The sequence below is a fragment of the Triticum aestivum genome, chromosome 2A, assembly GCF_018294505.1.
Source record: "Triticum aestivum cultivar Chinese Spring chromosome 2A, IWGSC CS RefSeq v2.1, whole genome shotgun sequence".
Classification (NCBI taxonomy): domain Eukaryota; kingdom Viridiplantae; phylum Streptophyta; class Magnoliopsida; order Poales; family Poaceae; genus Triticum; species Triticum aestivum.
This window is the reverse complement of record NC_057797.1, coordinates 478662040-478685114: the sequence shown is the minus strand read 5'-3', so window position 1 is coordinate 478685114 and position 23075 is coordinate 478662040.

Below are 23075 nucleotides of genomic sequence, written 5' to 3'. Positions count from 1 at the left end.
GCAGGGGTCCGGCGGCGCCAGGAGGCGCGTCGGGCCGGGGGGAGGGGGTGGCGACGGCGGGTGAGGAGTTGGGGCCGGTGGCCGCCGGTGGGTGGTGGTTGGTGGCAGCGCGCGCGGGTCTGGGGGGAGGCCGACGGGCGTGGGTCGATGGGGTGGGGAGAGCTGGAATTTTTTTTTGTGCGTTTCGGGAGTTCGGGAACGTGTTGATCGAATCCTATATAGAGCTGCTGTGATTCAAATAACTATTTTAATCTTAAGATTAGAATAATGTTGTCATATATATATTTATATAACCCTGTTCATTAGTCTAAATAATCGCATAGACCGTTAGGTGCGTTTTTAAGCATTTTGTAATGAACAATACTACAAAATGCATAGAAATGACTCAAAACTACCGTAGGGGAGGCACATAAATGACATGATCCAGTGCGCAATGTGCCATGCATCATCTTGACTAAAAAGGGTTGAGTACGCTTGGATCTATGTTGTACCAAGATGTTCACGACGCGTTGAAGACAAGGGCTATCGCGTGAGAGTACGCACGTAGGATGCCAAGATATGACTTGAGAACCAGCGACACTACTTTGCATAGACCGTTAGGTGCGTTTTTAAGCATTTTGTAATGAACAATACTACAAAATGCATAGAAATGACTCAAAACTACCGTAGGGGAGGCACATAAATGACATGATCCAATGCGCAATGTGCCATGCATCATCTTGACTAAAAAGGGTTGAGTACGCTTGGATCTATGTTGTACCAAGATGTTCACGACGCGTTGAAGACAAGGGCTATCGCGTGAGAGTACGCACGTAGGATGCCAAGATATGACTTGAGAACCAGCGACACTACTTTGCATTTGAAATAAAACACCCCCATGACACCATCACACTTGACATGATCATGTACATTGATGAAGTTACATGCACAATTACAAATATATTGTGCATCATGATCCTCTAAGATTCGCCTTCGACATCTTAGATTCAAGCTTCTACTCACACACCTCATAAATGCGATGAAAGACAAGGGCTATCGCAAAAGAGCACGTAGGATGCCAATATCTGATTTGACAAATGGTAACACGACTTTGGATTTGAAATTAAACACCCATGACACCATCACACTTCGCATGCTCATGTTCATTTCTAAAGTTATGTGCACAATTACAAATATATTGTACATCATGATTCTCTATCACGGTACAACTTATAACACACTTAGGTGCGATTCTTCCCTCCCACTCGACTCGCCCTTAAAATAGTGTTCCCTCCAACTATTCTTTTCTTGGAAATAAATTCTTTCCTCCAAAATATCTTTCCCTCCAACTAGCCTCCCTCAAAAAATTTCCTTCCCTTCAGAATGTTTGAAAGGCCCGCTCGATTAACCCCCACCTCCTCTGTAAATACAACCTCTCCTTCATTATAAGTGTGACCACATCTCCTTCCAACAAACAAAGTGCCTCTCGTCTCTCTCTTCTAACCTAGTTCCCCTCCCTCCCTCGTGCCGGTGGCTCTAGCTCTGCCGCAACTAATCATTCGGTTCAACCGCGGCGTATGACATGACCGACGGCATTACGATGGACTCCATCCTCTTTGAAGATAAAAGTACTCCAATACCTCACCTTAGATGACAAGGTCACACCCCTGATCCCACATCAAATTTGCACATCCATCTAGATCTGCGCATCTAGTTCCTTGTTGAGTCGGAGATGCAATCTAAGATTGTGTTACTTGTACTAGTACTAGCTTTTAGGGTTTGTATCCGGGTTAAGACTGCGGGTCATTCTATCTAAGGTTCTATTATGTATACGATTTTCTAGTATGGGTATGATGTCGCAATGAAATGAAAGGTCGTAATATCTAATCTATTAGCCAATTACTCATTTTACTTTATTGATGAGCTTCCTGTTTGTCCAAACTTTTTTCCATGGAAATTGTTTTTCCAAACTTTGATCCTATCTTGTTCTTGTTCAATGATTATGCCCTTTTGTATTGCTTTTCCTCTGGAGTAAATTGTCTTGAGAAACTACATACATGTTTAATTGTCTTCATTGTTGTACAACAACTGATAAAAGCTCACCAACGGATTTGGAGATCATTCAAGCAGTCCCCAACTAGGATAATGGGTCTCAAACCGAAGAAGTGATGATTAGATGTCTAGAAGAAAGCGGGAAGGAAAACCCTGCAACTCTAGTTACAATATGTTGACATTGTTTGACATTCAAAAAGGTACTGGTAAATATAGATTATAATCTTATATGTTGAATTACATCTTAGCATGCATTTTTCTATAACATCAAGGAAGGAGAGAGGACTGTTACACGAAGCTCGGGCGCATCCAAGAGAAAGCGGGATGAACCGGTTAGTCGGCGTACTTTTTACCCAATAAACACTTATTTCAAAAGGATATTTAATGTATTGTCTTTGTTTCCTTTACCATTGCATATTGCGCAAATGCATTAATATTTTGGAATTGTGCAGTACCTAAATATTAAACCAGATTGATAACCTCGAGATATGATTTATGTAGACAGTTGGATTTTACATATGCTGAGCTGAATGCATGTCTAGAAGGCCAGCATGAAGAAATTCTACCTATGAAATTGTAGCGTAAACAACCTAAAACAGTCAAGAATGCTTTGGCAAAGGAACATGAGCCTATTGCTATGAAGGAGCCCTAGCAGATCAACATGAAGAGACTGAAGATGCCAAGGGGTATGTAGCATATCGGCATTAAGAGGCTCAACTTGCCAAGGAGAGGCCCTAGCAGAGTTTCATGAGGAGGCAGGAACTGCCACGGAGGCCATGGCCGAGCAGCATAAAGAGCCAGAAGCTGGCAAGGCGGCCCTGCCAGAGCAACATGAAGACCTTCAAGTTGTCAACAATGTTGTGGCCAAGCAGCATGATGAGAATGAAGCTTGCAAGGATGAACCGCATGAGCAACGGGGAGACCTTGAGGTTGTCAAGAAGGTCCTAGCAAAGCAGTAGGAAGAACTTGAAGCTATCAAGACAGCCCTCGCAGAGCACCAGCAAGAACTTGAATCTGTCAAGAAGGCCCTGCCAGTGCACAAGGATGAACTTGAAGGTTTTGAACTGGCCTGGTAGACTACAATGAAGAAGTTGTAATGCCCTATTAGACTAACTAAAATTGTCATCAAGGCAATTCGAGAGCAAAAGGTTGCAGTAGAAACTAACAAGTGTCATATTTTGTTGTGCGATACTTTGTCCCATGGTGCTTAATTGAATGTCGTCAATTGTGTGATACTTTGTCCCATAGAGCAAATAATGAAATTTGTACCATTTTGGAAGCAAATTTAAATATAAAATAAATTATCAGAGTCTACAAACAATGACAGATATGGATACTGTCACTAGCGTATGGACCCACATGTAAGCAGCCACGTCATCCACCTCTGGTCCCACATTTAAGCAGCCATGTCAGTAATTTATGGGCCGATAAGTCAATGATGTCTACTACACAACCTTCTTCTTGTAGACATTGTTGGGCCTCCAAGTGCAGAGGTTTGTAGGATAGTAGCTATAACACCCTCGATGCGACTATAGCTCCCACGTGTCGAGGCACGACTTAGAGATATAATCGCATTGAAGGCATATGTCACAAGTTAGGCAATCTTCACAAACATCCCACGTAATATAACAATAAAAGGGGAGAACATAATTGGCTTACACTCGCCACGTCAATCAAGTACATAAATAACATTACATCATCCAAACACTCATGGACCGACTACGACGCCAAAATGAAAGAGAACCCAACATGCAACACGGTCCCAATCACCCCCAACTGGGCACCACTACAGATCATCGGGAAAGGAAACATAGTATCGTTGAGAGTCTTCGTCGAACTCCCACTTGAGCTCGTACGCGTCTGCTGGAGCGGAATCATCAGGCCCTGCATCTGATGTAATAGTAATTTGTGAGCCACAGGGACTCAGCAATCTCGCACCCTCGCGATCAAGACTATTTAAGCTTATAAGAAGGGTAAGGCAATATACATGTGGAACTGCAGCAAGCGACTAGCATATGTGGTGGCTAACTTATACGCAAAAGAGAGCGAGAAGAGGAGGCAAAGCGCGAGCGAGAATCTAGAGAGCAACCTGCGCAAACATTACTCCAACACCGTGTCCACTTCCCGGACTCCGCCGAGAAGGGGCCATCACGGTAACACACTCAGTTGATTCATTTTAATTAAGTTTAGTTCAAGTTATCTACAACCGGACATTAACAAATTCCCATCTGCCCATAACCGCGGGCACGGCTTTCGAAAGTTCAATCTCTGCAGGGGAGTCCCAACTTAGCCCTTGACAAGCTCTCACGGTCAACGAAGGAATAGACCTCCACCCGAGACACACCGATCAGACTTGGTAACCCGGTACAACAAGACAATTCGACAGGTTAAAACAAGACCAGCAACACCACCCGAATGTGCCGACAAATCCCGATAGGAGCTGCACATATCTCTTTCTCAGGGCACACTCAGATAAGCAATCCGTACAACTAAAACCAGCCCTCGAGTTTCCCCGAGGTGGCGCTGCAAGGGGCTTTAGTTTGGACCAACACTCAGAGGAGCACTGGCCCGGGGGGTTAAAATAAGATGACCCTTGAGTCTGCAGAACCCAAGGGAAAGAAAAGGCTAGGTGGCGAATGGTAAAACCAATGTTGGGAATTGCTGGAAAATCTTTAATCAAGGCGAACTATCAAGGGGTTCCCATTATAACCCAATCGTGTAAGGAACACAAAATCCGGGAACATAACACCGATATGACGGAAACTAGGGCGGCAAGAGTGGAACAAAACACTAGGCGAGAGGCCGAGACTTCCACCCTTCACCAAGTATATAGATGCATTAAGATAACATAGCAATTTAGTGATATCCCAACAAGTAAATAAATATTCCAACAAGGAACGGCTCCAATCTTCACCTGCAACTATCAACGCTATAAGAGGGGCTGAGCAAAGCGGTAACATAGCCAATCAATGGTTTGCTAGGACATGGTGGGTTAGAGGTTTGACATGGCAATTGGAAGGCTGATAAGCAAAAGGTAGGCATCGTAGCATTGGCATAGCAAAAGAGCGAGCAAACTAGCATAGCAAAGATAGTAGTGATTTCGAGGGTATGATCATCTTGCCTGCACAGTTGTCAGAGTTGACTGGATCCTTAAGAGCAAGCTCAACAGGCTCCTCGTTAGCGAAATCGTCTCTCGGCTCTACCCAAACAAGACAAACAAGCAACAAGGATACAATCAACCACGTGCAAACTCAAACAACACAATGCAAAGATGACATGCTATGCGGGATGCGATGCAGGATGCAAAATGCAAGATATGACAGGAAATGCATGAAGCTGGCCCCAACTTGGAAAACCAAGTGTGCCACTAGAAAGATGGGATGAAACCGCTTGAAAACGATATAAAGAACGCCGGAATCGGAGTTACGGTTTGGAAATGGCAAGCGATTTAAGAATGACACCGGTCTGCGATTTACAGCAAGTAGGCATCTAAATGTAATGGAATGAACATGCTACAGCACCCAAACATGACAACAAAATACATGGAAGGGAAGCATTCAAGATGCTTAACAAAAGACTAGCACTGAGCCACGGCCAATTCATCCATTATGAGGTTCAAACAAGCATGTCAAAAACGCAAATGCAAAACAGATTTCAGACTTAGTGAAATTGTCACTTGTCTGAAATTTCAGATCATGAAGCCCTCTTCGGAGCAACAAAACAACATGATACATGACCTGATTATGACAAATAAGAACATGGAATGGAGCTACTCAACAAACTTAACAAAAGACCCAAAGTGACCTTGAGCCAAAAGGGATCGCAAAATATACTAACAAGCACACGAACATAGCAAAAACATAATCAGTTTTCAGACTTAGTGAAAACTGGGGCATGCTGAAACATAACTCACGAAGGCATGTAAACGAGCTCGATGCACTCACTATGGTGCAAGTCATGGCAAGGCAAGCATACACCCATAAAGAAGGCACAAAATACAAGCTAGACATGGCAAGAACAAAGGCATAGCATGCATGGATCAACTACAAATAGCATCGGCAAAATTGCAAACTAGTTGACGATCTGCCCAGATTCACAACGGAGCAAAAGTAGAGCTCGATTGACTCAAGCTAGGGTGCTCCATAATTGCAAACAAAGACATGGATGGATAGAGCACTACAAGATTAACAAAACTCCCTTACTAATCATCCTCAAAAGATGCACGGATCACTAGGAAACAACAAGAACATATGGCATCGCGAACTAAACAATCCCAGGACTTAGTGAAATCACTAAGTCCCTGAAAACAGAATTACCAGGTGCCTCACTTTGCAAGCTTGAACAAGTCACCACACACATCCTAAAAATGCATGGGTTGCACCTCTGGAAAGATAACAAGATGCTTAACAAAACATATGAAGGACTCACAGGCATATCATGCACACAATAATCATGGCAAAAATGACAAAAGTCTAAGATGAACTAGTAGATCTGACAATTAACTCACGAATCCCTCTTCTAACAGCATTTCGGGCATCAAGATGAACTCAAATGAAAATGATGCAATGGAATGAAATGATGTACTCTCTGAGATGAACATTTTGATATGCTATATGCCCAAATCGGAGCTACAGATGCAAAGTTACGGAGCCGCGAACATAGCAACTTGGATCAGGAATCTCCGGGACTTAGCAAAAAATCAACCTCCCCTTGGGTTTTTTTTCAGATCTGAGATCCGGATCGGCACGGATTTCAGAGCACGCCGGAGTCACTGTTCCTGTTCGCCGGAATCAATGGGGGAGGAGGCCGGAGGAGTCGCCGGGGTAGCCGGATCCGGTGACGCTCGTCTGCGCGATGGAGGCGGCGGCTCCCGCGGCGCGGGCACGCGATGGCGAGGCGCGGTGGCGGCGAGGAGCTCCGGCGGCTCGGGCGGCCGGAGATGGCCGGCGAAGGCGGCGCGACGGTCGGAGGCGATCGGCCCCGAGGAAGAGGCGACGGGGCGCTCGGGGGCAGGCGGCGAACGAAGTGGGCCTTGGGGGCCCGGTTTGGGCCTCCCGGGCCGCGGTGGCGGCGAGGTGGCGAGAGCCACGTGGCAGCAGCGGACTGGCTGAGGCGGCGGCGGCGATTTCGTCCGCTAGGAGGCGGACATATCCGGCGGCGGCGCGAGTGCTTTTTTTAGGGTTAGGGGGGAGAGGATCCGAGATTTAGAATTGGGGGTGTATATATAGGCATAGGGGGAGCTAGGAGACTCCAAATGAGGTGCGGTTTTCGGCCACGCGATCGTGATAGAATGCTCTAGGACATGGAGCAGAGTTTGGTGGGTTTTGGGCCAAATTGGAGGGGTGTTGGGCTGCAACACACACGAGGCCTTTTCGGTCCCTCGGTTAACCGTTGGGGTATCAAACGAAGTCCAAATGATACGAAACTTGACAGGCGGTCTACCGGTAGTAAACCAAGGCCGCTTGGCAAATCCCGGTCCAATCCGGAAATGTTTAATCCCCACACACGAAAGAAAGTTAGAAATGACCACCGGAGGAGAACGAAGCGCCGGAATGCAAAACGGACAACGGGGAAAATGCTCGAATGCATGAAATGAACACATATGCAAATGCAATGCACATGATGACATGATATGAGATGCATGACAAAGACAACAACACACGGAGACAAAGACCCGAACCCGAGAAAATAAAATAACTTAACGCCAGAAACGGCAAGAGTTGGAGTACAAATTGGGAAAGTTACATCCGGGGTGTTACAGTAGCAAATTTTCCTCAAGTGGATGACCTAAGGTTTATCAATCCGTAGGAGGCATAGGATGAAGATGGTCTCTCTTAAGCAACCCTGCAACCAAATAACAAAGAGTCTCTTGTGCCCCCAACACACCCAATACAATGGTAAATTGTATAGGTGCACTAGTTCGGCGAAGAGATGGTGATACAAGTGGTATATGGATAGTAGATAAAGGTATTTGTAATCTGAAATTATAAAGATAGCAAGGTAACAAGTGATAAAAGTGAGCGTAAACGGTATTGCAATGCTAGGAAACAAGGCCTAGGGTTCATACTTTCACTAGTGTAAGTTCCCTCAACAATACTAACATGATTGGATCACATAACTATGCCTCAACATGCAACAAAGAGTCACTCCAAAGTCACTAATAGCTGAGAACGAATGAAGAGATTATGGTAGGGTACGAAACCACCTCAAAGTTATTCTTTCCAATCAATTTGTTGGGCTATTCCTATAAGTGTCACAAACAGCCCTAGAGTTTGTACTAGAATAACACCTTAAGACACAAATCAACCAAAATCCTAATGTCACCTAGATACTCCAATGTCACCTCAAGTATCCGTGGGTATGATTATACGATATGCATCACACAATCTCAGATTCATCTATTCAACCAACACAAAGGACCTCAAAGAGTGCTCCAAAGTTCTACCGGAGAATCATGACGAAAACGTGTGCCAACCCCTATGCATAGGTTCATGGGCGGAACCCGCAAGTTGATCACCAAAACATACATCAAGTGAATCACGTGATATCCCATTGTCACCACAGATATCCACGGCAAGACATACATCAAGTGTTCTCAAATCTTTAAAGACTCAATCCGATAAGATTACTTCAAAGGGGAAACTCGATTCATTACAAGATAGAAGAGGGGGAGGAGAAACATAGGCTCCAACTATAATAGCAAAGCTCGCATACATCAAGATCGTGCCAAATCAAAAACACAAGAGAGAGAGAGAGATCAAACACATAGCTACTGGTACATACCCTCAGCCCCGAGGGAGAACTACTCCCTCCTCGACATGGAGAGCACCGGGATGATGAAGATGGCCATCGGAGAAGGATTGCCCCCTCCAGCAGGGTGCTGGAACGGGTCTAGATTGGTTTTTGGTGGCTACGGAGGCTTCTGGCGGCGGAAATCCCGATCTATTCTTCGTTCTGGAAGTTTTAGGATACGTGGGTATATATGGGTGAAAGGAGTATGTCGGTGGACCGAAGGGGTGGCCACGAGGCAGGGGGGTGCGCCCCAGGGGGGTGGGCGCGCCCCTACCCTCGTGAGCTCCTCCTTCATCTTCTGACGTAGGGTCCAAGTCTATCCGGTAGGTTTCCTTCCAAAAATAACTTCTCCAGTTGATTTCGTTCCGTTTCGACTCCGTTTGATATTCCTTTTCTTCGAAACACTGAAATGGGCATAAAACAACAAATCTGGGATGGGCCTCCGGTTAATAGGTTAGTCCCAAAAATAATATAAAAGTGGAAAATAAAGCCCAGTATTGCCCAAAACAGTAGATAATATAGCATGGAGCAATCAAAAATTATAGATACGTTGGAGACGTATCAAGCATCCCCAAGCTTAATTCCTGCTCGTCCTCGAGTAGGTAAATGATAAAAAGATAATTTTTGATGTGGAATGCTAGTTGGCATAATTTCAATGTAATTCTTCTTACTTGTGATATGAATATTCAGATCCGAAAGATTCAAGACAAAAGTTCATATTGACATAAAAATAATAATACTTCAAGCATACTAATAAAGCAATTATGTCTTCTCAAAATACCATGGCCAAAGAAAGCTATCCCTACAAAATCATATAGTCTGGCTATACTCTATCTTCACCACACAAAGTATTTAAATCATGCACAACCCCGATGACAAGCCAAGCAATTGTTTCATACTTTTAATGTTCTCAAACTTTTTCAATCTTCACGCAATACATGAGCGTGAGCCATGGACATAGCACTATAGGTGGAATAGAATGGTGGTTGTGGAGAAGACAAAAAGGGAGAAGATAGTCTCACATCAACTAGGCGTATCAACGGGCTATGGAGATGCACATCAATAGATATCAATGTGAGTGAGTAGGGATTGCCATGCAACGGATGCACTAGAGCTATAAATGTATGAAAGCTCAACAAAAGAAACTAGTGGGTGTGCATCCAACTCGCTTGCTCACGAAGACCTAGGGCGTTTTGAGGAAGCCCATCATTGGAATATACAAGCCAAGTTCTATAATGAAAGATTCCCACTAGTATATGAAAGTGACAACATAGGAGACTCTCTATCATGAAGATCATTGTGCTACTTTGAAGCACAAGTGTGGTAAAAGGATAGTAGCATTGTCCCTTCTCTCTTTTTATCTCATTTTTTTTTTGGGCCTTCTCTTTTTTTATGGCCTCTTTTCTCCTTTTTGGGCTTCTTTGGCCTCTTTTATTTATTTATTTTCGTCCGGAGTCTCATCCCGACTTGTGGGGGAATCATAGTCTCCATCATCCTTTCCTCACTGGGACAATGCTCTAATAATGATGATCATCAGACTTTTATTTTCTTACAACTCAAGAATTACAACTCGATACTTAGAACAAGATATGACTCTATATGAATGCCTCCGGTGGTGTACCGGGATGTGCAATGATGCATGAGTGACATGTATGAAAGAATTATGAACAGTGGCTTTGCCACAAATACGATGTCAACTACATGATCATGCAAAGCAGTATGACAATGATGGAGCGTGTCATAATAAACGGAACGGTGGAAAGTTGCATGGCAATATATCTCGGAATGGCTATGGAAATGCCATAATAGGTAGGTATGGTGGCTGTTTTCAGGAAGGTATATGGTGGGTATATGGTACCGGCGAAAGTTGCGCGGTACTAGAGAGGCTAGCAATGGTGGAAGGGTGAGAGTGCGTATAATCCATGGACTCAACATTAGTCATAAGAACTCACATACTTATTACAAAAATCTATTAGTTATCGAAACAAAGTACTACGCGCATGCTTCTAGGGGGATAGATTGGTAGGAAAAGACCATCGCTCGTCCCCGACCGCCACTCATAAGGAAGGCAATCAAAAAATAAATCATACTGCGACTTCACCACATAACGGTTCACCATACGTGGATGCTACGGGAATCACAAACTTCAACACAAGTATTTATCAAATTCACAACTACTCAACTAGCATGACTCTAATATCACCATCTCCATATCTCAAAACAATTATCAAGTATCAAACTTCTCATAGTATTCAACACACTCATAAGAGAATTTTATTATTCTTGAATACCTAGCATATTAGGATTTTAAGCAAATTACCATGCTATTTAAGGCTCTCAAAATAATCTAAGTGAAGCATGAGAATTCATCTATTTCTATAAAATAAAACCACCACCGTGCTCTAAAAGGATATAAGTGAAGCACTAGAGCAAATGACAAACTACTCCGAAAGATATAAGTGAAGATCAATGAGTAGTCGAATAATTATGCAACTATGTGAAGACTCTCTAACATTTAATAATTTCATATCTTGGTAATTTATTCAAACAGCAAGCAAAGCAAAATAAAATGACATCTACGAATAGCAAACATCATGTGAAGAAGCAAAAACTTAGGATCAACCGATACTAACCGATAGTTGTTGAAGAAGAAAGGTGGGATGCCAACCGGGGCATCGCCAAGCTTAGATGCTTGAGACTTCTTGAAATATTATCTTGGTATGCCTTGGGCATCCCCAAGCTTGAGCTTTTGTGTCTCCTTAATTCCTCTCATATCACGGTCTCCCTAAATCTCAAAAGCTTCATCCACACAAAACTCAATAAGGACTCGTGAGATAAGTTAGTATAAACCATTGCAAAAACCTTATCATACTCTACTGTAGAAAATCACTAAAATTATTATTCAACAATGAATACTAAATTCTTCTGCATATTTAATAGTCATATCCTCAAATAGAATCATTAAAGAAGCAAATATATGCAAACAATGTAAACATAACAGCAATCTGCCTAAACAGGATAGTCTGTAAAGAATTCTGCAACATCCATACTTCCCTAGCTCCAAAAATTATGAAAGAAAATTCCCACTGTAGTAAATTTATCAGAGATTAATATTCAAAATATTTCAACATTTTATCACATTCTGAATTTTCTAGGGAATTATTGAAACATCGGTAAACTTTCTGTTTTCAAACAACAACATGTATACTTGTAACATAGGCATAGTAAAGACTATCAATGCCAATTTTATTGAAATAAAAGATGCAAAACATTGTTCTAAATAAAATCAATCAAATCCTAACAAAATAAATTGATGCTCCAAGCAAAACACATATCATGTGGCGAATAAAAATATAGCTCCAAGTAAAGTTACCGATGAACGAAGACGAAAGACGGGATGCCTTCTGGGGCATCCCCAAGCTTAGGCTCTTGGTTGTCCTTGAATATTACCTTGTGGTGCCTTGGGCATCCCCAAGCTTAGGCTCTTGCCACTCCTTATTCCATAGTCCATCGAATCCTTACCCAAAACTTGAAAACTTCACAACACAAAACTTAAAGTAGAAAACTCGTGAGCTCCGTTAGTATAAGAAAATAAATCACCACTTCAAGGTACTGTAATGAACTCATTCTTTATTTATATTGGTGTTAAAACTATTGTATTCCAACTTATCTATGGTTCATGCCCTCCGATACTACTCATAGATTCATCAAAATAAGTAAACAACACATGTAAAACAGAATCTGTCAAAAACAGAACACTCTGTAGTAATCTGGATCAAACGTATACTTCTGGAACTCATAAAATTCTCATATAAATTTCTGGACCTGAGGAATTTATCTATTAATCATCTGCAAAAATAATTAACTAAATAGAACTCTCCAAATAAAAATGGCAGCAATTCTCGTGAGCACTAAAGTTTCTGTTTTTTACAGCAAGATCAACAAGACTTTTCCCAAGTCTTCCCAAAGGTTCTACTTGGCACAAACACTAATTAAAAGCATAAAACCACATCTAAACAGAGGCTAGATGAATTATTTATTACTAAACAGGAACAAAAAGCAAGGAACTAAAATAAAAATGGGTTGCCTCCCAACAAGCGCTATCGTTTAACGCCCCTAGCTAGGCATGATGATTTCAACGATGCTCACATAAAGGATAAAAATGGTAACATAAAGAGAGAATCATGAAGAATATGACTAGCACATTTAAGTCTAACATAGTTCCTACGCATAGGGGTTTTGTGAGCAAACAACTTATGGGAACAATAATCAACTTGCATATGAAGGTAAAACAAGCATAACTTCAAAACTTTAAGCACACAGAGAGGAAACTTGATATTATTGCAATTCCTACAAGCATATATTCCTCCCTCATAATAATTTTCAGTAGCATCATGAATGAATTCAACAATATAACTAGTACCTAAAGCATTCTTTTCATGATCTACAAGCATATAAAATTTATTACTCTCCACATAAGCAAAATTCTTCTCATGAATAATAGTAGGAGCAAACTCAACAAAATAACTATCGTGTGATTGAAAATTAAGATCAAGATGACAAGTTTCATGGTTATCATTATTCTTTAAAGCATACGTGTCATCACAATAATTATCATAGATAGGAGGCATGCTTTCATCATAATAAATTTGCTCACCAAAACTTGGGGGACAAAAAATATCATCTTCATCAAACATAGCTTCCCCAAGCTTGTGGCTTTGCATATCATTAGCATCATGGATATTCAAGGAATTAATACTAACAACATTGCAATCATGCTCATCATTCAAATATTTAGTGCCAAACATTTTATAGATTTCTTCTTCTAGCACTTTAGCACAATTATCCTTTCCATCATACTCACGAAAGATGTTAAAAAGGTGAAGCGTATGAGACAAACTCAATTCCATTTTTTGTAATTTTCTTTTATAAACAAAACTAGTGATAAAACAAGAAACTAAAAGACTCGATTGCAAGATCTAAAGATATACCTTCAAGCGCTAACCTCCCCGGCAACAGCGCCAGAAAAGAGCTTGATGTCTACTACACAACCTTCTTCGTGTAGACGTTGTTGGGCCTTCAAGTGCAGAGGTTTGTAGGACAGTAGCAAATTTCCCTCAAGTGGATGACCTAAGGTTTATCAATCCGTAGGAGGCGTAGGATGAAGATGGTCTCTCTCAAGCAACCCTGCAACCAAATAACAAAGAGTCTCTTGTGTCCCCAACACACCCAATACAATGGTAAATTGTATAGGTGCACTAGTTCGGCGAAGAGATGGTGATACAAGTGGTATATGGATAGTAGATAAAGGTATTTGTAATCTGAAATTATAAAAATAGCAAGGTAACCAGTGATAAAAGTGAGCGTAAACGGTATTGCAATGCTAGGAAACAAGGCCTAGGGTTCATACTTTCACTAGTGTAAGTTCCCTCAACAATACTAACATAATTGGATCACATAACTATCCCTCAACATGCAACAAAGAGTCACTCCAAAGTCACTAATAGCGGAGAACGAACGAAGAGATTATGGTAGGGTACAAAACCACCTCAAACTTATTCTCTCCAATCAATCCATTGGGCTATTCCTATAAGTGTCACAAACAGCCATAGAGTTCGTACTAGAATAACACCTTAAGACACAAATCAACCAAAACCCTAATGTCACCTAGATACTCCAATGTCACCTCAAGTATCCGTGGGTATGATTATACGATATGCATCACACAATCTCAGATTCATCTATTCAACCAACACAAAGGACCTCAAAGAGTGCCCCAAAGTTCTACCAGAGAATCACGACAAAAACGTGTGCCAACCCCTATGCATAGGTTCATGTGCAGAACCCGCAAGTTGATCACCAAAACATACATCAAGTGAATCACGTGATATCCCATTGTCACCACAGATATCCACGGCAAGACATACATCAAGTGTTCTCAAATCTTTAAAGACTCAATCCGATAAGATTACTTCAAAGGGGAAACTCGATTCATTACAAGAGAGAAGAGGGGGAGGAGAAACATAGGATCCAACTATAATAGCAAAGCTCGCGATACATCAAGATCGTGCCAAATCAAGAACACAAGAGAGAGAGAGAGAGAGATCAAACACATAGCTACTGGTACATACCCTCAGCCCCGAGGGAGAACTACTCCCTCCTCGTCATGGAGAGAATCGGGATGATGAAGATGGCCACCGGAGAAGGATTGCCCCCTCCGGCAGGGTGCCGGAACGGGTCTAGATTGGTTTTTGGTGGCTACGGAGGCTTCTGGCGGCGGAAATCCCGATCTATTCTTCGTTCTGGAAGTTTTAGAATACGTGGGTATATATGGGTGAAAGGAGTATGTCGGTGGACCGAAGGGGTGGCCACGAGGCAGGGGGGCGCGCCCCAGGGGGGTGGGCGCGCCCCTACCCTCGTGAGCTCCTCCTTCATCTTCTGACGTAGGGTCCAAGTCTATCCGGTAGATTTCCTTCCAAAAATAACTTCTCCAGTTGATTTCGTTCCGTTTCGACTCCGTTTGATATTCCTTTTCTTCGAAACACTGAAATAGGCATAAAACAACAAATCTGGGCTGGGCCTCCGGTTAAGGTTAGTCCCAAAAATAATATAAAAGTGGAAAATAAAGCCCAATATGGCCCAAAATAGTAGATAATATAGCATGGAGCAATAAAAAATTATAGATACGTTGGAGACGTATCAGTCAACAGTGTTGGCCTGTCAAAACTGGGCCCAGCTATAAGGTGCCACATTAGTGGATTATGGGCCCGTATGTCACAAACGTTGACTGGCCAAACATGGTTGGTCTATTGTTAGTGTCAGATGTATCATCACTGAAAACTATGATTAGCGACGGTTGTTAGTATACAGTGACAGTTCTAGTGACATTTTTTGCCCATCGCAAAAGACAGGTTTGACGACGTTTTTGGGTTCGTCACCTGAGATATGATCTTGTGAGACGAAAAAAGTGGTACCATTAAGATTATATTTTCCATGACGGTGCTTCGGTGACGGTGGGGGCGACGGCCAGAAAACATCACGGGGGTATTTTCGGCGACGAAAAAGGGTTATATGTGAAACAAGTGAAATGTCGTAAAATAGAGCAAATTTTGTAGTGACGCGAGAGCCATGTGCTCGTGGTAAGCATATTTGGTCTCTTCAGGGCAACTCTCTTCTTCTTCCTCTTCTTTTTCTTCCGGGGTAGCCTTGGCCTTCAAAGCTAGGTTCGGTGAGGATTTCTTTGACCGTTGGACACAAGCTAGAGCATTGTCGGCGGTCTTGTTCAAGATGTTTATAGCAATAAACCATACAACACATCGCTTGAGGACAAGGTGTGGAAGTCCGGTCTTTGACGGATCACGGAGGATATGACCTTGTTTATGGCATGATGGCCTTGAGGAACTTGCGCTTGATCCAGCTATCATCTGTATCCTTGCTCCCATGATCTTGGAATGAGACCGCGAGAGTTGTCAATCTCCAGTAGAGCTCACAAGTATCTTCATCTTCATTCATCACAAACTCATCAGCCTCATCAATTATCACCTCAAAGTTGGAGCATTTAATGCTCAAGCTTCCCTTGTACAAAGAGATGATGTGTTCCCATGCATCTTTTGCAAGAGTGAATGGGTGAAAGTGAGCCAGCTCTTCGGGAGGCATTGTGGCTTGAAGAATGAACAAGGCGGAGTGGTTGTATTGATTGTCCATTTCTTCTCTTGGAGTGAAGTTGTTTGGACCATGTGGGTAGAAGCCTTGTTCAATGATTCTCCAAAGATGTGTTCAGATGTGATTCAAATGAGACTTGATATGAAAAACCCAATTAGGAAAGTCATTTAACAAAAGCTTAGGAGGAGGACCAAGATGGTTGATATGAGGTGCATGGACCAGCCCTCCATAGGTCGGGGGAGGGGCAGCCGCGGCATGGATGCATGTCCCATTCTTTCCTTGAGGCAAAGGATTCTTATCACTACTAGCCCCATCCTCACCGGAGTTGGCATCCTACTCCGCAGTAGTGGGTTTAGCCACTTGAAGCGGATCAGTAGTAAGTTTGGGACCATCAAGGAAGTATTTAAATAAGGATTTGACATCGGTCATCATAGAGGTTCTAAGTGAAACAATAGCTTCATTTAGGTCCTCTCGTGTGACTGTCACCACCGCCTCGGCCACGGGTAGTTCGTCCTCTCGTGGCCCATCATCAACCATACTCTTTAGGTGGTTAAGCCCTTAAAAAGAGACGAGGCTCTGTTACCAATTGAAAGGATCGATATGGTTGACTAGAGGGGGTGAATAGTCAGCTACTAATTTTTAGCTCTTCTTAACAAATTAGGTTTAGCAACAAATAGGTTGTCTACATATTCATCTAGGTGAACAACCTGTATGATGCTAACAATAACAACAACACCAGAAGCAAGCAAGGAATACAACACAAGGATAGCTTTCACAAAGTAAAGGTAAGAGATAACCACAAGTGGAGCCAGTGGAGACGAGGATGTGTTACCAAAGTTCCTTCCCTTTAGGGGGAAGTACGTCTCCGTTGAAGTAGTGTGGAGGCATAATGCTCCCCAAGAAGCCACTAGGGCCACCGAATTCTCCTCGGACCCTCACACAATGCAAGATGTCGTGATTCCACTAGTGGTGTGAATGAAGGCGGCGACCAAACCTTTACAAACAAGGTTGGGGCAATCTCGACAACTTAATTGGAGGCTCCCAACACTACCACGAAGATTGACCACAATGGATTGTGGATCCGAGGTGACCTCTTCCGTCTAGGGTGCCAACACACAAGAGTAACAAGATCCGCAAGGGATTAGTGGGGGGAATCAAATTTCTCTCAGTGGAAGTGTAGATCGAGGCCCTCTCAAGCAAACCCTAGAAAATCAACAAGATTTGATGGATAGAGAGAGAGAGAGATCGGGTGAAAATGAGCTTTGGGGCAACAATGGAGCTTGGGGAAAAGAGGTAGGTCAACTTGGGGAAGAAGACCTCCTTTTATAGTGAGGAAGCAAATCCAACCGTTTTCTGCCCAGACACGCGCTCAAGCGGTATTACCGCTCAAGAGAGAGGTACCACCGCTCAAGAGGTACCACCTCTTGGAGTGGTGGTACCGGCCACCCAGTGCAAACAAGGCGAGCTAGGAGCACGGTAGTTCCGCCGGAGTGGTACTATCAGCCCTTCGAGCGGTACTACCGCAGAGGGTAGTACAGCGCGGTGGTACCCGTAGTAGTAGAGAGGCGTAGGGCGATAGTACCACTTGAAGCGGTACAACCACGATCTACTACCGTGGATGCGAACACAAGTTTCGAGGGGCATTAATTAAGCAACGATAGACCAGCGGTGGAAGGAGTTGTAGTACCACCAGCCTCAACCACCGCCCTACTACCACGAGAGCGGGGAGGGCAACAAAAGCCCAAAAACAAGCGGTGGTAGCCGCGGTACTGGACCGCGATAGTACCGCAAGAAGCGGTAGTACCGCTGCTAGGAGCAGTACTACCACTAGGGTGGGATCAAGAAGCTCGAGAAAATAGGGAGAACTCCATGTTGCCGGGAAGGAAATGGGGGTGCAAAGGAAACGTATACGTGATAATTCCACCCTAACCTTTCCACTGCGGACCCCCTCTTGATAGTACGGATTTCCTACACTCAAATCCACCAAACAGAAAACATCAGAAAATAACCGTCTTCATCCTTAATCACCGACGGGAAATAAACCATCTCGTGCCATCTCATATAATCTTTGAAATACTCAATGCACACGGTTAGTCTGCAAATCGCATTGTCATCAAACACCAAAACTACTAAAGGGTAAAATATGCCCTAACAACACGCACTACCAAAGTACGGAGGGGAAGCCATTCATATTGATGCATTGTTGGATGAAGCTCAATAATTAGAGCCATTGGATCAACAACATGTGTCTTTTTTGCAAAAAGAATCGGATCTATTATAAAAGTTCACCGGAAGTACAAAGTATCACAAACATAATAAAAATTGCATCGAGATTCCGAGACCACCGAACGACCACTACTGCCACCAGAACGAGCCACCGACATGCCCCTATCACCGCTCCCCTACCAGAGCCTGCCTGACCATGTCGATGGCAGCCGGGAAGTCTTCGTGCATGTGCCCCTAAGGACCAGTGCCCTAGAGCCACGGTCGTCGCCGTTGAACACTTGCATAGATCTGAAGCACCAGATACCAAATCTCGCCACATGACAAGAAACCCTAACCTCACCGTCCCAAGGACACGCCAGGAATCTACGCCCAAGCTCCATTGACTACGTCCAAATGGACAAACTCAAGGGGTACCAAAGCCCGGAAGACAAACTCAAAGAATAAGCGCCGCCATACGCCCAACCCACGCACTTGTGAGGACTAAAAAATTCTAACCTAAACTACTAACCGGAGCGGAGGCATCGGGATTCCCCTCCCCGCCACCGGCCGTCGAAGCGAAAGGCAGAGGGAAGGTGAATCCATGGACTCGCCAGTGAAGTATGGAAGGGAAGTTTGCCATAGACGCCTAGGGTTAGGGGAGGAAACGAGAGGAAATCATGTAATTGTAACATGTGTCTATGAAGAAGTTCAAGCTCGAGAATAGGAAGCTTGAGATGAAAGCCCCTTTTGAGGATCGTGATTTAATTTGGGATTGATGAATGTTAAAAACTTGTTGACATCCGGTGCTTTTAGGATTTATATGTATGGTAGAATTGCTAACGATCGATGATTCAAAGTGAGGTTGTATGACAGACATTTGATTTAACGAAAAATGTATTTGGCAACCGTGTGACAGATTGCAAAACTACCACACGATCCCATCAATGTCCGCGGACACGATCCCGCCGCCCGATCGACCCGCACCGTTTCGCTTCTCCCGCGCACGATCTTCTCACGATCCCGCCTAGCAGTTCCGCTTCTCCCGCGCGCGTGATCTTTTTTTCCTCTGTGCGCAAAAAAATTAGCGCTAAGTGGGATTCGATCCCTCGACCAACAAGTTCGCATGTAGGCTGAGTACCACTGGGATAATTTCATTGGCATGTGCACAAGTGGATTAGTTAAGTATTCAGGCTGTCAGAGTTCAGATGGATCCAAACCAAGATTTGATCCATCTCGTGCTCGCGTAAATAGAAAAGCTTGGGCACTCTCTAACAACTGACTAATATTCAAAATTTGCTTCTACTATATATATCGGCATCTCAATTTCCGTACATCTCAACTTCCGTAATTCTATATTTATTTTAGCTGACGATGGTAACTTTGGCCCGAATGAAAAAATTGTTGAAACATTTCCCTGATAATCTCTGTGTAAACAACATGTTAATTTATGCACCGCAAACCTGATAACATATGAACACACACACGATGGTAACTTTGACTGGGGAAAAAGTTGTTGAATTTTACCACGGTAACTTCTATGTCCATAACATGGAAACTTAAGATCTGCAGATCTGATAACTCACATACAAACATAGTGGTAACTTTTTGACCTAAGGAAAAGAGTTGGTGAAACATACTCTTGTAATTTTTGTGTAAAAAGTCTGGTAATATATGCACCGCAGTGTTGGGAACTTACGTACAAACACTATGGTAAACTTTGATCGGAGAAAAAAATGTTAAAAACATACCCCAGTAATTTCTACGTAAATAGCATGATAATATATACGTTGCAAACCTAATAACTTAGATATAAACACCACAGTATCTTTTACCTAGGGAAGCCAACTTACAAGCATGCCTTCACCTCCACGCTCCTCGTGACCACCTAGCTGGCATCACCACCGTCGGCGTGTGACAACAACCTTGGCAGGAGCAGGAAGAGACTTCATTGCAAGGTTACATTGCCTAGTAGGCTCCCGAAATGTTTGATGAAGTGCGTGTCTAGTTCTTCCTGGTGTGAATAGTAGTTGTGGTTGAAAATGACATGTAACTTTTGATCAAATAAGATTTTTAAAGCAGCGTAGGCTTGATAATTTGCATATAAACATCATGATACCTTTTGAATCAGGGTAAACAAATATTGGAAAATATACCTATGATAATTTTTGTGTAATAGCATGGTAATATACGCATTGCAGACTTGATAACTTACGTCCAAAACATCACGATAATTTTTGACCTGGGAAAAAATACCGTTGAAACAATACTCCGGTAATTTTGATGTAAAAAACACAGTTTTTAAGCAACTCAGACCTGATAACTTACAAACAAAATCATGTTGATTTTTTTAACTGAGACTTTTTTGTTCGAAACATGCCCGGTAATTTCTATGTAAATAACATGGTGATATAAACTCCAATAACCGATAACTTAGATACAAACATGTAACTTTTTGACCCAGAAAACTTTTTGTCAAAAAACACATCGTCGCTAGCTTATGTGTAAATAGTATGCTAATATACCTCCCACGTACTCGATAATTTATGAACAAAACACCGCGGTAACATTAACCAAGGATGAAAAAGCTGTTCGGCGAGAACTTTTGTGAAGATAGCATGCTAATATACGAACTGTTCACCTGATAACTTGCGTATAAACAACGCGCTAAATTTGACGAAGGGGGGAACAGTTGTTGAAAAATATACCCTGATAATTTTTATGTAAATAGCATGGTCATATAAGAATTCAATATTGATAACTTAAGTACAAACACCGCCGTGACATATTTGACCATGGAGGAAAAAGTTGCTGAAAAATATAGCATGATAATATAAGAATTCCATACCTGATAACTTAAGTACAAACAGTGCGGTAACATTTTTTGACTAACGAGGAAAAAGTTGCTGAAAATATAGCACGGTAATTTTTATGTAAATTGCATGGTAATATAAGAATTTCATATCTGATAACTTAAGTACAAACACCGCGGTAACATTATTGACCAAGGAGGAAAAAGTTACTAAAAATATAGCACATTAGCTTAAGTACAAACAACACGGTAACATTTTTGAACAAGGAGAAAAAAGTTCCGGAAAAATATAGCACAGTAATTTCTATGTAAATAGCATGGTAATATACGAACCTCATACGTGATAAATTTAGTCCAAACACTGTGGTAACATTTGACCAAGAGGGAAAAAATGTTGAAATATTGTGGTGATTTGCATCTGAAAAAGGAGGGAAGGGGACGCCTGAGTTTGTGAACCATCTGAACCGGTGCAAAACATCCATAAAAAAGTTTCAAATCCCAGACAAGTGAGTCTGTCTGTTTGAATTTTCAGTTTCATTCAATCTCATTTCAGGAAGGTACAAGTAGCATGTAAGTTGAAAGAAACCAATAAGATGGTGTAGCCCAGTTGGTTGTTGTTGCTAAATTAGTTGTGGTAGGTTGTGGATTTGATCCCCCCTCCCAACGCATTTTTTCGCTTTTTTCAAGCTGCAAATGTGCGTGCACAGAATCGGGATAGGCCCGCCCCCGGCGGGGGGATTCAGGTGGCCCAGAAAATCGGGCGAAGGGAGAGGTTCGTGCGGGGGGAACGGGATGGCCCAGAAAATCAGGAGAAGAAGGGATGGGTTTCGTGCGACACGATGGGGTGTGGTGGTTTTCGCAATCTGGCACACGGTTGCCAGTTATCACAGTCCTTGATTTAATTTAATTTATTATTGTTTTTTTAACAAAAGGTGACATTTGATGCATAGGGTTGGGTGACCACCCTCCCAACCGTCATCCGTGGACATTTGATGGTGTTTTTTTTCAGGTAAAAAAAACATGTCATTCAATTTTGTACATTAGTGTCGGGCTTGTAATATAGCTGAAGAATTTGGTGATTGTTACGAGCAACAGCAAGGAAGAGAATCAAACACGATATATTTCTGCCCTGTTCAAAAATATTCCTGGACCAATCCACGGGGTAGGATATACAACATTTGCTTTTCTTTCCCTTTGTTTTTCCAGATTCTCTGCTTTGTTACATGTAGAAATGCATAAGAAAACTAGGTAGATATACGCGAGTTTGTTTCGGGATGATTCCTTCAGAGAGAAAGATCATCTCTAATCAACTTGCATGAGTTGTTCCTACCAATCCCTCCCCATCCCTCCGTTTATTCCTTACAAAGACACCATCTTATCCTCGTATGTTCCGGTGGATTAACTCCCTAATTAAGCCAAACTTTAGCCGGTACTGATAAGATCGCGCATAGTACTAGCACGTAGTAATATTTTTTGTTGGACAATCTTCGATCAGATCCGAATTAGTATATGTCCACCACTCCTCTTAACAAATCTACGGTCAGATCCAAATTAGTATATGTCCACCAATTTTACA